Source organism: Podarcis bocagei (assembly GCF_964188305.1).
Source record: "Podarcis bocagei genome assembly, chromosome: 8".
In the NCBI taxonomy this organism is placed as follows: domain Eukaryota; kingdom Metazoa; phylum Chordata; class Lepidosauria; order Squamata; family Lacertidae; genus Podarcis; species Podarcis bocagei.
The window spans coordinates 88756636-88772148 of NC_138133.1; the positions used below are offsets into that span (position 1 = coordinate 88756636).

Consider the following 15513-nt stretch of genomic DNA (forward strand, 5'->3'; position numbering starts at 1 on the left):
TGTGATTTGAAGGGGAGGCTCTCGATCCACACAGTTCTGCAAGTCTTTCAACACCACACTGGATGAACTGATGACTGTACTGTTTTACTGATGTGGGATGTGGAACAAGAAGACGACATTGACTAATCAGGATTTTGAAATCCTAGATTCAGGGGGTCCAGGATTCTGTTTTTCCCCCATAAATACCTTTAGGGTTTGGGATTCTCACCACCACCACCTTCCAATGCTCTGGGAATGCTTGGAGCTTCCATAGTGGAGTCTCCCTCTCATGGCTCTTCCAGCCTCCTCATTTCTCTTCCTCCTTTGTTGTCTTACAGTCTCTGCTGCTGTTTTTTTCTTTCACACTTGTTTCCTTCTTCATCCTGTAGATGAAGACCTCCAGGACCTAATGCCAGCAGGTTGCTTTCTTTTCTTTTTTAAAAGATCATTTTTCTCTACCGCCTCGGAACTGGTCGACGCCCTCCCCCCAATCAAAAACAGAAAGCGCACACACAGCCGTTGTGTCGCCAAAGTGCCTAGAGGTAACACACTGGAATCAGTCGGATTTACTTCTGAGCAAACATGGAGAGGATACGGAAGCAAAGTAACTCATATCAGGAGTAAATGGGTTCTAAATTCACCCCTCCCTCCCCCCACCCACCCCCCCAGTTCATGGCGCTATTAAACTAAAATAGATGTTAGCCCTAATCCAAGACTGCAGTCCTATACACGTTTAGGAATAAATTCCGTTGGATAAAGCGGGAGTTATGTCTGCGTAAACGCGCGTGGAACCAGGCTGCAAGGGCAACAGCGACCCGCAAGCCTGTAGGAGCGCTCGGCAGTAACCCACTCGCGCCTCCGGCTGAACCGGACTGTGGATCCCTCTGGCCGGATTCACCGAACCTACTCCACCTTCCCTTGCACCAAATCGCGAGGGGATGCGGTTGGAGACGTACCCAGGAGGGAGAGACAGAGAAATGGTCTAGATCGTGCAATAACCATCAACGGGTTGAGGGGGGGGGTGAGAAGCCTCGGGGAGAGGGGCTTACCTCGGCCCAGATAGGAGCTGCCTAGACTGCCTTGTGTGCGCGCGTGTGTGCGCGCGCATGCGTTGGGGGGGTGCCTCCACCCTCCATCCACCAGCGTCTCTCCATCCCCTCCGCCTGTTCTGTGACTCAGTGTCAGGCAGCGCTGACATTCCCTGCTCTTCCCCGGAGGGAGGCAGAGAAAACGAGGAGTGTGTGTGTGTGTGTTGAGAGAGAGAGAGAGAGAGAGAGAGAGAGAGAGAGAGAGAGAGAGAGAGAGAGGGAAACCGCAGCGAAGGCTTCCCTAGCGTCCTGGTCAACCTCTCCAAAAGCACGGCCGGCGCAATCCATCACCTCTCCAGCTCCGTGCCCACGTTCATTGCGCAGCGCGCGCTCTCCTCCTCCTCCTCCTTCTCGCTCTCCTTCGCGGAGGAGGAGGGAAGAGGGCCTCCGCTCTCCCCACTTTAAACCCTCTCCTCCCCCGTGGAAAATCTTCCCTCTCCGATCCTTTCCCAACGTTACCGGGCAGGCAAGAGAGTCGAGACCCGGGCGCCCCCACAAACCTGCCTCCATCCATTCAACGCCCACTCCGGCACTGCGCCGCTCCCTCGATCGGCCCCAAATCCAGCTCTGCTCCCCTCTCTAAACCGCCACCTTCCCCCCCCTCATCTTTTGCCTCCGGCTGCAGAGAACTCCCTCTCCATCGCCGCCGCGCGCGCTTCCCTCCCCGCCAGTCATCTTCCCGGGGATTATTATTAGTATTACCTGGCCAGGCTAAGCGCACCGTGATTACCAGAGGCTCGGGTTGATTTATGTGTCATAAACAGCCCGAGCGCTCCTCAGTCTCTCCTTGCCTCTTCCCAGCCTCTCTCCACGGGAGAAAGTTATCCCAGCGTGGGAGACCCATTGATCTAGCCAGCTTTCTCCGTTTGTTTGCTGGATCCCTCTCATCTAGGCACATGGAATGATGTGGCGCTTATTCTAGGCTTTCCTCGCGGAGCTGCCTGTTTTATTTTTTTTTATTCTTTTTACAAAGCTAGATGTGTGTTATAGTGTACAGTATAGCGAGGAAGAGCGAGCCCTTTTTATCAGCCCCCTCTCTCTCCACCCCTGCCTCCCTCCCTCCCTCTCCCCCTCCCTCCTTTTCCCTCTCTCCCTCTCACTCTGTCTAATGTGCGAGCTGGAAAGCTTATAAAAGCCTGATGTAATCCTTAATGCAGCCTCTGGCTACATAGACCGAGTCTAGTTACAACCGAAAGAACCAGGAGAAGGAGACCAGGATCCAAGAGCAGGAAGCGCAAGAGATCCTGGGAGGAATTAAAAAGAGGGTTTCAGAGGCACCGGATGGATTTTGGCCTCCCCGGGAAAGAAGACTTTGGGGGGAGGAAAGCAGCACCCCAAAAGCTCTCAGCTGTTCCAAGAAGACTTCCTTCTCTCCTGCTGGATCTAATCCCGCCTTGGGTTCCTTTCTTCCGTCTCCAAAGTGGGCTTTGAGATTCTCCCATCGCTCAGGATTCCTGCGCCCTTTATCACCGCCGTCGCCGGTCATTCTTAGCGATCATATTCCATTTCCAGTTATTTTCTTTTTTTGTACCCCAATACCAAAGGGGGTGTGAGAGAGTGAGTGTGTGTCTGTGTGCACTTTAAATTTGGAGCAAAGTTTGGTGTGTGTGTGTGTGTGTGTGTGTTTAAGAGTGGGTTGGAAGGGGGGAAAGCAAAACGACGCCCCCCTCTCCCCGAAATCCTTTTTTGACTCATTAGCCAATGGCCATTTTCTTACTTCTGGATATGTGGATGCTTCCCATTTGGAATTTGATCCGGCTGGGGGAAACGGTATAATTTCGTGGATGGTCTAGAAAGGTAAGTTTTCGTTTTATATACATAATATATATGTATGTATGTGTGAGCTGGTTTGCGTATATTTGGAGAGGGGTTGATTTATTCTTCCTGAGTGGATGCAACTTTTTTGGGGGGGTCTTCTTCTAGTATCTGGAGCCGAGCCTAAATACTGAATTATTGTCTTTTTGAGTCAAACCACTCAGTTCCTCTCAAATACTGGACCCTTCTGAACCGAACTTTAGCCTTTTTGCTGTTAAGGGCTTGGAAGGCAACGAGTACTGTACTACAGTTTTTGTTTCTGTTTTTTGGGGGGAAGGAATAAGGAAAAGAAATCTGGACATATTTGCCTGAGGTTGTAGGAACGAGAAGGAGGGAGAGAGCCAGGGAATGTGAAATGGATCAGTTTTGGGGGCTGAAAGAGGTTCGGTTGCCACCGCAAAGCCCAGCTTGCCTGGAACTGCATAGATGGGGAGATCTGGAGCTAAACCGAACGGGAGAAAGACCGGCAGTGAGAGGTTATTGGACCTCGCCAAAATCCACAGATACACACACACACAACACCAGACCACACCACACCACACCACAACAACACCTTGTTTAGTCTGAGAAGCTGGAAAACCTACAAGTCTGTAATGGGGAAGGGTGTCTTGTCGGGAAGGTCTCCCTTAACGTCGCCTTTAGGAGGCTGCAATCTCGCAGGCGCGTTGAACAAAGTCCCTTTCGAGAAGCTAAGCGGGGGCTTACTCGAGAGTAGACGTGAACGGGGATCGCCCTGCGGGAGTCGACTTCTCCCTCGCACCCGCTTGGAAAGCTGGGGGGGGGGAGTAGCTGTTTTGAAGCCGTCCCAACCACCACCACCCGCCCCCGCCGCCTATTTGAATCATTGTGGGCATTTACTGGGAGAGATTTAGGGCGGGGGAGGGCAGATCTCCCAAATGCATCGCATCCATAAAGTTCCTCCCCACCCCCTCTTTTTTCCCCCAGTCCCCCCTATACTTCTGAGAGACCACATTTTAAGGGGGGGGGGACGACGATAAGCCAGGACAAGCCACCAGAGAGATACCTCCTCCCTATCTTGGCGGGCTCCACGATTCTTACTCGCGAGTTGTCCTATTGACCGCCAGAGGCACAGCCTGGAAGCCGTAACTTATGGACTCCTTGGAGGGTAGGGGAGCCATTCTGCGTAAAAACACGAGGCGCGCGAAAGAGATGCCTCCTCGGGGAGCACAGGGTGCCACGCTTTTGGGGGAGGACGGACACCCCTTTCCCCCCAGGGGAAGAAACAAACCCCCTTGTCTGCAGAGGAGGGAAAGGGAAGGAGCAAGGAGAATCGGGGTGGTGGTAAGGAAAAGGAGGAGGAGGGGGTCCCCTTGTACTCATTCCTCTGTCTGCTGCACTGCCAGGCGCTTTCTCCTTTTTTTGTGAGGGGGTGGGAGACAGTCTCCCTCGGTCCCATTCCTGCAACGTCCAGTTCTTCCCCAAACACCTGATCAGGATCGAGGGGGAATCAAGAGGCGCACAGTCTCTATAGGCAGCGCCGAGGATTCTTGAACTTAATCCCAAAGAAGGTGTTGGCGGTGGGGTTTATTTATTTGCTGGAGTGAAAATAAGCGGGGACGGTTTGAAGCCCCCCACCCGGTACCTTATTCCACTGTTGTTATTGGCCCGATCTAGCCAAAATCCAGTCTGATGGATTGGTGTGCCCCGAGAGGCCACATTTGAATATCACAGCAAGGTCAAAGTATTATTATTATTATTATTATTATTATTATTATTATTATTATTATTATTATTATTATTACAACAAACGGAGCCCAACGATCCTTCAGGACTCGGATTGGAAAATATCCACGCACCTCCCTGCGTCGCGATGAGGCAGCTCCATGGATACGGCTAAGTCTTGCTTAAAGGAGAGACACTTTAGACGGAGGCTGCAGCTTCCCCGCCTCCATCACCCGAGCCCACATTTTCGGGCTCTTTCCTTGCCAATCGAGAAGCAAGGTTGACGGCAGAGGGAGCGGGTGACGGGGGACAGAGAGAGAATCAAAATCCCTTTCCATGAATCCGAAAGCAAGATTTCCTTCCCCCTTTCTCTTCCCTTAAAAAAACACCTGTTGATATATTGCGTTTCAGCCTGGAAGGAAGGGGGGCGGGCAGAGAAAGGAACGGGATCTTAAAAAACCAAAACACCTTTCAAAACACAGGGTTCTAGTCCGCATGACTATAATGGTGAGGAAGTGAGGGTGTGTGGAGTTCAGGAAACAGAAGCAGTGGTGCTGCTCGTTGCGTTAGGCGAAGGCGGGGAGGGAAAGAGCCGCCTGCCGCGATCCATAAATCGCGTAAGCCGGAGGAGCGCTGGGAGCCGCGGCGGACTGGGTTGACGGGCTCCTACCGGAGTGTCAACGGGACCTGAATCCTCCGCTTGCTTCGGCTTAAGGGTTTTGACAGCCTGCTAATAAAGCCCACTCCCCGAAACGATTTAGGACGTGGGATCTTGCCCTCTCCATGACCCGCACCCCGAGCAGTTTTCAGCGAGGGAACGCACGGGGGACCATCTGGTCTCGGAGAGCCTCGGGTGGAGGTTTGTCGGATGGGGTGGTGTTGAATCTGTGCAGCCAAAGCTGAGTCCCCCCGACCCCCCAGCCGTTTAGATCTGCAGCAAAGGATGAGGGCGATACAAAAGGTCCTTAGTTTGGTTAGCCCCCGCACCTTTTCCTGTTTTCTACGGAAACAGTACCGGGAAAACCGAAGCATCCTTCCCTGCCTTGTGCCAAGCAGACACCAGGGCAGATTACTCCGGAATTGCCCTGGATCTATCCCTAAGGTGGGGGTATTGGGTTGACTCACGGATGTCCCTTGCGCCAACGGTATGGGCGCCCGTGGATGTGCTTTTTGGAGAGTCTCTGTTCGCTCTCCTATATGTGGTGGACAGACTGGCTGTTGTGTTTCTGACTGCCTCTCCACCCCATCGCTCGGCATTTTCCTGCATCTGTATGTATCTCGGAGTCACGATGAGCTTTTTGAAACTTCTTCCCTCGTGGAAGCCACCTCTCCCCCCCCCCCAGGAGTGCCAACTTGGCCCCGCGACCGTGGGCGCCATGCAGCGTGCATAGCCCTGGCACTGAAATTTGTGGGTGCCCGGCCACTCACAAAGGGTCACGGGGAATTTCATGGGTGCTCAGGCACCCAGGGCCCCAGGGAGTTGGCACCCCAGGGACTTGGCACTCTCTCCTTACATTGGAAATCGGCGTCATTGGATAGAGTGGGCTGGGAGAGAAAGAATGAGATCACATTATAAGGTAAAGGGTTTGTATCTACTTTCAAAAGTCTGCCCATATTTTTTTGAAATGCAGCATCCTCCAAGAGAAGCTTCTGTTGGAAAAAGGCTACTTTGGGAAAGTGTGGGGTGAGGCAGTGGGGTGCAGTGGTTAGAGTAATGGGCTGGGACCTGTGAGACCGGAGTTCGAATCCCCACTGGGCCATGAAGTTCACGGGGTGTGACCTTGGGCCAGTCACTGCTCTCCAGCCTTGCAGGGTTGTTGTAAGGATTAAATTAGTGGGGAGAATTATGCACACCACATTGAGCTTTTTGGATAAAAAGGTGGGGCATACATGAAATTGATAAATGTTACTTTTTTTGTTTGTTTTCGATGTGGCTGGTCAGGTATTTGACCAAACCAAATTGAGGCAAGTGGAAATAAATGCAGCATTGGTGCTCATCTACGGATAAGCAGAAACTGGAATAATATTTACAACTGTGTGTCAGAAAGCAATGTCTCATAGAAACCCAACCAGTCTGGGCCAAGTGAATTCAGATTTAACAGTTTCCTTCATGTAACAATATTAAATACTGGGGAGAGAAATGTATGACATCAAAGTGTGTATAGCCCACATGCATTTTTGCACTAAAACAGCTCTTCGCTCAAAAGGCTGGATCCCTTCCCAGGTCATTGGATTTTCTCCTGCGAATTCCATGCATGTTGAATTTGAGGCTAGGTATTAGGTGGACTGGTTGTTCTGTAGCTGAAGAACATCGGATTCTGGAAAGCGTCCAGGTCTGGAATGAGAAAGCAAGTCTTCCTTGACCCGTGACCCTAAGGATCAAGGCTTAGGAAAATGAATTGGAGTTGTTCCTGACTTTCCGCCACTACTGCTACATTCAGGGCCCAGCAGTCTGGCTTGCCACTCAGACTGAAAGCTTGGACCAATAACAGGATCCACGGCGTGCTTTTAAGCCAGGCAAACGGCTCCAGAGGGAATTGATAGGATTAATTCAGGTGGATCTGAATTAACTGCTTGATGGATGAAGTGATATGTGGCATGAAACATGGGAGGTGAAACAGGTGGGGTGGAAAACCCCAACCATAAACAAGATGCACCTCTCTTTTTGCTCAAGTATCATAGGTGGAATATAAACAGACCCTTGTTTATGGCAATCCTCCTGAGAGCTTGAGGCATAAAATATGGACTTCCCTGAATGATGCTCCCTCTAGTTGCTCAATAACAGAGTAAGATTCTGACACTGTCAAAGCTGGGCTGATTCTGAGAGCTCCAGACTATTTTGTCTCTCTAATTTGAGAGGAGCAGTTTTGTCAGACAGCGTTTTCCATTTGTGCAAGAAGAAGAAAAAAGCATCCCTGGGTTCTATAAAGCTGCTCTCAAGAATTTCGCTCATGCACTTCTGGGGATAGGCAGAATGACTGTAAGACCCATCTATCTCTTGGCTCATCCATAGATGCCTTCCATCTACTCACTGATCCCCACATCTATCCGCTTCAGAATCGATCCATAACAATCTCTCTCTTACACCTTTGCACGTTTATACTCAGAAGTACATCCCACTTAACCTAATGTGACTTAAAGCTTCCCGTGGTGATGATGTTTAGGGCTGTAAGTCTTGATCTTGCCTATTCCATCTATGTCTGCCATGCACAGGATTGCTCCATCTGCCCAAGCAGACCTCAATCTCTCTCATTCTCTCCCTGAAAACACCTTTGCCTTAAAGTTTCCCTTTGCCATTTGCCCAGCCGCCTTTTGCAAAATAGCATAAAATGAATGGTTAACCCCCCCCTTTTTCCCCTCAGTATAACTGCTCTGCCTTTGAAAATGAAATGATTCTGAAATAAAACTAACAGGGATGCACACACAGAGATAAGCACACTGCACTTTTTAGTAGAAAATGCTGATGCGCACTTGCAGGATTAGTGGATTTTATATTCTATTCTGATTTTGCTAAATGTGTGTGTGTGTGTGTGTGTGTGAGAGAGAGAGAGAGAGAGAGAGAGAGAGAGAGAGAGAGAGAGAGAGAGAGAGAGAGAGAGAGAGAGAGTTGCGGTTACTGGTAGAGATGGCTAGCTCGCCAGAACTGAAGTCAATTGGTTTTGGATTTCGCCAAGTGACAGAGAGATGGCGCTCTTTCCCCAAATATAGATTGTCGTCGTCTTCTTTTGGATACTTTTAAAGTTGACTATGCCACTAGTGATTTGGTGCCGTTTTGTACAGTTAAAAAATTGATTGTAAAACGAAAGGGAGAGCTGAACATTTCGGATGGGGCAAAGGAAGACAGAAACCGAGGAGGAGGGGGCGACCTCCCTTGAAATCAACCACACCATAATATTTCCATCTCTGCAAACCAGAGAAGCTGCAATGTTGAAATTTAAGTGACATCTTCCTGCCTCTGCACTTCCATTGAAGTCGTATCTCCAAACTGGGAAACAGAGGTCTTTGTATTCAGCTTTACATAGATAAGCCAATATCTTAGGCTCTGAATTAATTTCAGGAATGAAAGAGAGAGACGCAGAGAGAACTTAATATTTAGGGAGGGAAGTGATAGGTCTGACTCTGCCTGGAAAGGCTTTGTGAGAAGTTAGGAACCTCAGAGGCAGCCTTGTTGTTGTTCAGTCGTTTAGTCGTGTCCAACTCTTCGTGACCCCATGGACTCCATGGACAGGCACTCCTGTCTTCCACTGCCTCCCGCAATCTGCTCAAACTCATGCTGGTAGCTTCGAGAACACTATCCAACCATCTCGTCTTCTGTCATTCCCTTCTCCTTGTGCCCTCCATCTTTCCTAACATCAGGGTCTTTTCCAGGGAGTCTTCTCTTCTCATGAGGTGGCCAAAGTCTTGGAGCCTCAGCTTCAGGATCTGTCCTTCCAGTGAGCACTCAGGGCTGATTTCCTTCAGAATGGATAGGTTTGATCTTGCCGTCCATGGGACTCTCAAGAGTCTCCTCCAGCACCATAATTCAAAAGCATCAATTCTTCAGCGATCAGCCTTCTTTATGGTCCAGCTCTCACTTCCATACATCACTACTGGGAAAACCATAGCTTTAACTATACGGACCTTTGTTGGCAAGGTGATGTCTCTACTTTTTAAGATGCTGTCTAAGTTTGTCATTGCTTTCAGAGGCAGCCTTACACTGAGTCAAACCATTGGTTCAACCGAGCTTAGTATTGCCTCCTTGGATCCCAGGATTTCAGACACAGGAGCCTTTTGCAGCCCTGCCTTTTCCACTGGGAAATGAACCTGGGATTTTCTACATGCAAAGCAAGTGATCTGCTATTGAGCTACAGCCCTTCCCTCCAGCCCCTTGTGTGTGAGGACTTTCTGCAGTTACCCACCAATCTGCGCTCTGTGCATGCTCAGGAGCACTCCCATCATATCTTAGGGAATGTGTTGCAAACACTGGGAAAAAACTAGTACGCCACGACTGAGACCCAGTAGCAATTAATCTGTGCTTCTCCTTAGCTGGCTCCGACCTTACAGAGCAACTTCCTTTGCTATGCAGATATTTCTGTATTTACCCCACCATCTCGAGCTTTTCCCTCCCATGTTGCTATTTAATAAGCCATTTCTATTTTCCTCTGGCGTTGCCTGATGCTGAGTGAGCATCAGTTTGTTAAAGATTAAAGACTCTGACTCTTCTCGTCCCCATCTTACTGTGTAGTAGTTCAGATTAGTGTTTTGTTTGCTTTTTGACTTGGCTCTAAGAAAAACCTCTCCAGTTTTTTTTTGGGGGGGTGGTGGTGGTCGTGGCGGCACAATTTGTGCCGTTTCCCCTTCTTGCAATTGCCCACGCTGTGCATTTTTCTAGCACTCTCCCCTCCTGATTTATTCTTCGATCATAAGAGAGACAGAAGTGCTGCTAATATTTGCCATTAAGAAACATTGCCAAACAGTTGACCGGTATTTAAGAAAAAGGGCCACTAAAATTATCAAGGGGATGGAACAACTTCTTTATGAGGAAAGGCTGCCGTGTTTGGGACTTTTCAGTTTAGAGGAAATGTAAGCGGTGGCATGATAGAAGCTCATAAAAATATAGAACCAGAGAATGAGTTGGGAGGGATCTCAGGGTCATCTAGTCCAACCCCTCTGCAATGCAGGAATCCTGCCCACAGCCATCCCTGGGTGGACTCGAACCACCAACCTTCAGGTTAACAGCCAGACACCCACTGAAAGTGGATAGAGAAAGGTTTTCCCCCTCCTCTCCTAACATTAGAACTCATGGGCCTTCAATGAAACCGAATGCTGGAAGATTCAAGACAGGTAAAATAAATTCCTTCTTTGTGAGGCACATAGTTCAACTACGGAACTCCCTCCCACAAGAGGCAGCTATGGCCACCAACATAGATGGCTTTAAAATAGGATTAGGCAGATTTGTGGAGGAGAGGGCTACCAATGGCTACTGGTCAGTACAAATGCTATTGTTGGAGGTGGCAATAGTTCTGAATAGCAGTTGCTGGAAACCACAGAGCGTGCTCTTGTGTTTGAATCCTGCTTGCATATTTTCCATTGGGGCATATGGTTGGTCACAGTGAGAACAGGATGCTGGACTACATAGGCCACTGGGCTGATCCAGTCAGCTCTCCTTATGTTCTAATTCTTGCCCCCAAATTACCGTAATTTTTGCTCTATAAGACTCACTTTTTCCCTCCCAAAAAGTAAGGGGAAATGTGTGTGCGTCTTATGGAGCGAATGCAGGCTGCGCAACTATCCCAGAAGCCAGAACAGCAAGAGGGATCACTGCTTTTGCTGCACAGCGATCCCTCTTGCTGTTCTGGCTTCTGGGATGCAGAATATTTTTTTTTCTTGTTTTCCTCCTCCAAAAACAAGGTGCGTCTTGTGGTCTGGTGTGTCTTATAGAGCGAAAAATACGGTAGTTCATAAATAGGGGAAAGAGGGGAGGAGAGTTTGCAAATTTAACCCCAATGAAGAGTGATCAAGAGCAATCTGCTTCTAGACCACCCTTCTATACTTTAAAACAAAATTTTAAAAATCCTTCTAGCACCTTTAGAAGGTGCTAATGGAAGGATTTTTTTTTTGTTTCGACTACGGCAGACCAACATGGCTACCTACCTGTAACTACTTCCATACTTTGTTAGACTAAAACTTTCATCATTCCCAGCCAACATGGTCAAAGACCAGGGGTTATAGCTGTAGTCCCCCAAATCCTGGAGGGTACCAGGTTGGGTAAGCCTGTTGTGGACTCTGCTGGTTTCTCATGGAGACCAAGACAGTATTTAATTTCTTTAAAATAGAATATTAAAAACAACAACAGTTTAAGTAGCTTTTAGAAAAGCCAATATTTCCTAGTTTACCTGCCCAGGTTATTGTTGTACTTATTCCTGAGATAATGTTCCCCTATGTACAACTGGAAACTACTTCTCAATTGTGATGTTTTATATAGCACCATTGATATGTGCAAATTGTCTTGCAGCATGTTGTTGTTGTTTAGTCGTTTAGTCGTGTCCGACTCTCCGTGACCCCATGGACCAGAGCACGCCAGGCACTCCTGTCTTCCACTGCCTCCCACAGTTTGGTCAAACTCATGTTCATAGCTTCGAGAACACTATCCAACCATCTCGTCCTCTGTTGTCCCCTTCTCCTTGCGCCCTCCATCTTTCCCAACATCAGGGTCTTTTCCAGGGAGTCTTCTCTTCTCATGAGGGTCTTGCAACATAGAAGAAGGCAGATCCATCAAGAGATTAGCATCAAACATTTGACAGAGGAAATGAAGTCAAAGGTCAGGACCAAGAGGGAGAGTTTGTGTTCATTTCAGTATGCGTACTCAGTGCTACTTAAAATGGAATATGGGGGCTAAGGGATTATGCCCAAGGCTTCAAGGAAAATGTGGGGTTTTATAGAAGCATCGAAATAGTAACATGGAGGCCGCCTTTTTCACTGGCAGTTCCCGTGTCATGGAATGCCCTCCCTGCTGAAAAACGAGAGGTGCCATCAGTACTGGCATTCTGCTGGCTCCTGAAAGCACACCTGTTTAGGCAGACATTTCCCTGAATGCAAGCTTCCTGATCTAATTGCTTTAATAGCTCTTTTAATTGTTTTGATTTAATGCACATTTTAATTATGGATGTTTTCAATGTTTTGATGGAATTTTCTAACCGCTTATTTTAATGATATGTGGATACTTCATAGTCGTTTTTATATTTGGAAGCTGTTAGGGCACGTGAGGGGTATATATGATAATTTTGTAGCAACAAGAACGATGGCCTTTTGATCCATCTAGCCCAAACCCTGCTCAATTTTAGAAACCCAGAGCTGAAACATCGCCTTCGGATGGCTGTTAGCCTCTGCTTGCAGATTTATCAGGAGGGAAATCCCACCAACCATCCAGGTAATTGGACCACCATCTTACCATTGAGAGCAACATTCCTCAACCTGGTGTCCACCAGAGGTTTTGGAATACAGCTCCTACCAGCTCCAGCTAAGCAGGGGAAGGCTGATCAAGAGGTTTCTCCTGACTTTCAGCCAACATCTACCTTCCTACAATGTAAGCCTGCCAGACCTAAGTCCTCCTGCCCTCTGTGGCAGCTGAGAACAACTCTTTGATCTTATCTGAAGAGTTATCTTCGAGGACACTCTTGAAGTAACTCAGGTCCCACCTGCACTACACTTATTAAGCAGTATCGTACCACTTAGACAGGCATGTCTTCCCTCAAAGAATCCTTAGCCCAGGCACAGGCAAACTTGGCCCTCCAGATGTTTTGGGACTACAACTCCCATCATCCCTGACCACTGGCCCTGTTAGCTAGGGATGATGGGAGTTGCAGTCCCAAAACATCTGGAGGGCCGAGTTTGCTTATGCCTACCTTAGTCCCTTCACCAAGTTGCAGTTTTCAACCCATCTTTCTTGGAACTGTAGCTCTGTGAAGGGAACAGGGGTCTCCTAACAATCTTCAGCCCTCTTAAACATCATTTCCCAGGATTCTTTGGGAGAAAGCCTTGGCTATTGAAAGTGGCATGATACTGCTTTAAATGTATAGTGTGGCTGGGTCCTAAGACAGGCCTAATCCTTTAAAAAAGGAACAGACGTGTTTGTAGGGTATGGAGCTATAAGCTTTTATGACGATCCTTTGAATGGAACCTGAATGTTCCAGGACAGTGAATCGCTGAATAACAGGTGCTGGTGAGAAACAAGTTGCCATGGTCCATGCTTTGCTCACGAACTTCCCAGGAGCATCTAACTGGTCCCTACTGGGAACTGGTTATCGGAATTGATACACAACTTTTGGTCTGGTTCACCAAGTCTCTTTTTATGGTTCGGAATAAGCAGAAAATGAATTGATTATGCCACACAGAAATAACAGCCGCATTAGTAATGCCAACTATTTATTTATTTTAACTGGCCTAACTTATTTTTCCATAAAAATGCATGAAGTGTGGTTCAGTCTTAACATTTTTTAACACCCCTTTCAGAAACTGCAACTTACCCATTATAATTCAAAGGCCATTTCTCGGAAATTCATTCAGCGTTTGTGTCTAATCATGTGATAATCCAAAGTCTGTTTAATCAGACCTAAGAGGACTGGATCCTTGACAAGCTGGCTGTGGGAAGTTTAACTGCTCAATCCTTTATGTGTCTACTCAGGAGTAAGACTCATTGAACTCAATGGGTCTTACTCCGGGTAACGGGGGATAGTATTGCAGCCTAAAGGTGTATCAGGCAAAACTACTAGTTATTATGAGGCATTCATCCACCAACAATGGCTGCTACATATAACCAAATTGTCCCTATTTTCTAGGGACAGTCCAATTTCTTTTTAGAAAGTTTCGCCTCCCTCATGAGTGTCAGTGGGGTGTAGTGGTTAGAGGGTTGGACTAGGACCTGGGTTATAATCCAGATGTTCTTGACCAGCAGCTCCCATCATCCCTGACCATTGACCAAGCTGGTTGGGGCTGATGTGAGTTAGAGGCAAACCATGGTATAAGAGGGCTTTACATGTACAGTGGTGATGTGACCTCGGTTCCGTGCCCCCCAGCAATAGCGATGCTAAGCTAGCAATGGTCTAGCACCATCTTTCTCAACCTGGTGTCCTCCTGATGTTTTGGAATACAACTCAGCTGGGCTTTCTCCAGTCCCAACATCAGAATGGTCGTTTTAGCCAGAGCTGATGGCAGCTATACAGTGGTACCTCAGGTTAAGAACTTAATTCGTTCTGGAGGTTTGTTCTTAACCTGAAACTGTTCTTAACCTGAGGTACCACTTTAGCTAACGCTGCCTCCTTCTGCCACCATGCCACCGCCGTGTGATTTCTGTTCTCATCCTGAAGCCAAGTTCTTAACCTGAGGTACTATTTCTGGGTTAGCGGAGTCTGTAACCTGAAGCATCTGTAACCTGAAGCGTATGTAACCCGAGGTACCACTGTAGTCCAAAACATCTGGAGGTTGAGCAAGGCCGTTGCACCAGTGCTTTGGGGAGATTTGAGCACACTCACCTGACTGTGGATCTGTTCTAATGACAAATTAATTACCCTGCAGAAAACCCACTGTAGTAGATGGATGAGGCAGGCTGTTGATTTGGTGGAACAAAGTAGTGTTTACCGAGCAGGGGGAAATGTTCTCCTCCCAGCCCCTTTTGTTTCTTGGGATGTGCAAGGAATATAAAGAGCTTTTTTTCACCCACTTTGGTTTCTCTCCCCTCTCGCCGGAGGAGGGCTGGAGGCACAAGGAAGGCAGCGATGCAAGCAAGTCAAAAGATGGTATATTCCCTCCCCAGTCTAAAACAACTCTGACTTTTTGACCTACATGTCTAAACCCTCCTTATACACACAAAAGCCTCAAACTAAAATGTTGGGGTCAAACCAATGCTGATAAAAGGCAGCTCCGGTCAGATGGATCAGATTCAAAAGAGGAGAGGACTTCTGCCCCTTTAGTTATTGTGTAGGGCAGGGGATTCCATCAAGTATGGCTCATCATGCAAGCTGAATCCCATTTCCAACACTTTATTAAATGTACAGGAGCCCCTCTCCTCTATTGCCACTGGCCACTTGCAGCTATTTTTATATTTAGACCAGGCTTCCTCAACCTCAGCCCTCCAGATGTTTTTGGCCTACAACTCCCATGATCCCTAGGTAGGAGGACCAGTGGTCAGGGATGATGGGAATTGTAGTTTCAAAACATCTGGAGGACCAAGGTTGAGGAAGCCTGATTTAGATCATGCCTCTGCATATGTTTAAGGAACGTTGTGAAGCCCAGTGCTTACTTTTCAGTGGGGCATCTCTTGAGCAGGATGCATGGGGCATGGAAAACTAAAGAGAGTTGTCACCTTTTCAGTGAGACTCATAGAATCATAGAACTGTAGAGTTGAAAGGGACCCAAGAGTTATCTACTCTAACCTCTTCCCTGCTCCCAGCCTCTGTCTTCCCCATCTATA

General features: G+C 47.9%; 1 protein-coding gene across 9 annotated transcripts in view; it reads left to right on the forward strand.

Annotated features, from left to right (window-relative positions):
- Positions 1–2204: 2204 nt before the first annotated feature.
- Positions 2205–15513, forward strand: part of ADGRB1 (adhesion G protein-coupled receptor B1) — a 385256-nt gene continuing 371947 nt past the window's right edge. For 2 of the 9 annotated variants that reach the window (XM_081204320.1, XM_081204324.1), the window contains exon 1: positions 2207–2864. The gene's annotated coding sequence lies outside the window, so the exon portion shown is untranslated. Of the gene's footprint in view, positions 2865–15513 lie in introns of all 9 variants that reach the window. The other 7 variants (XM_081204326.1, XM_081204323.1, XM_081204321.1 and 4 more) reach the window with 6 other exon arrangements.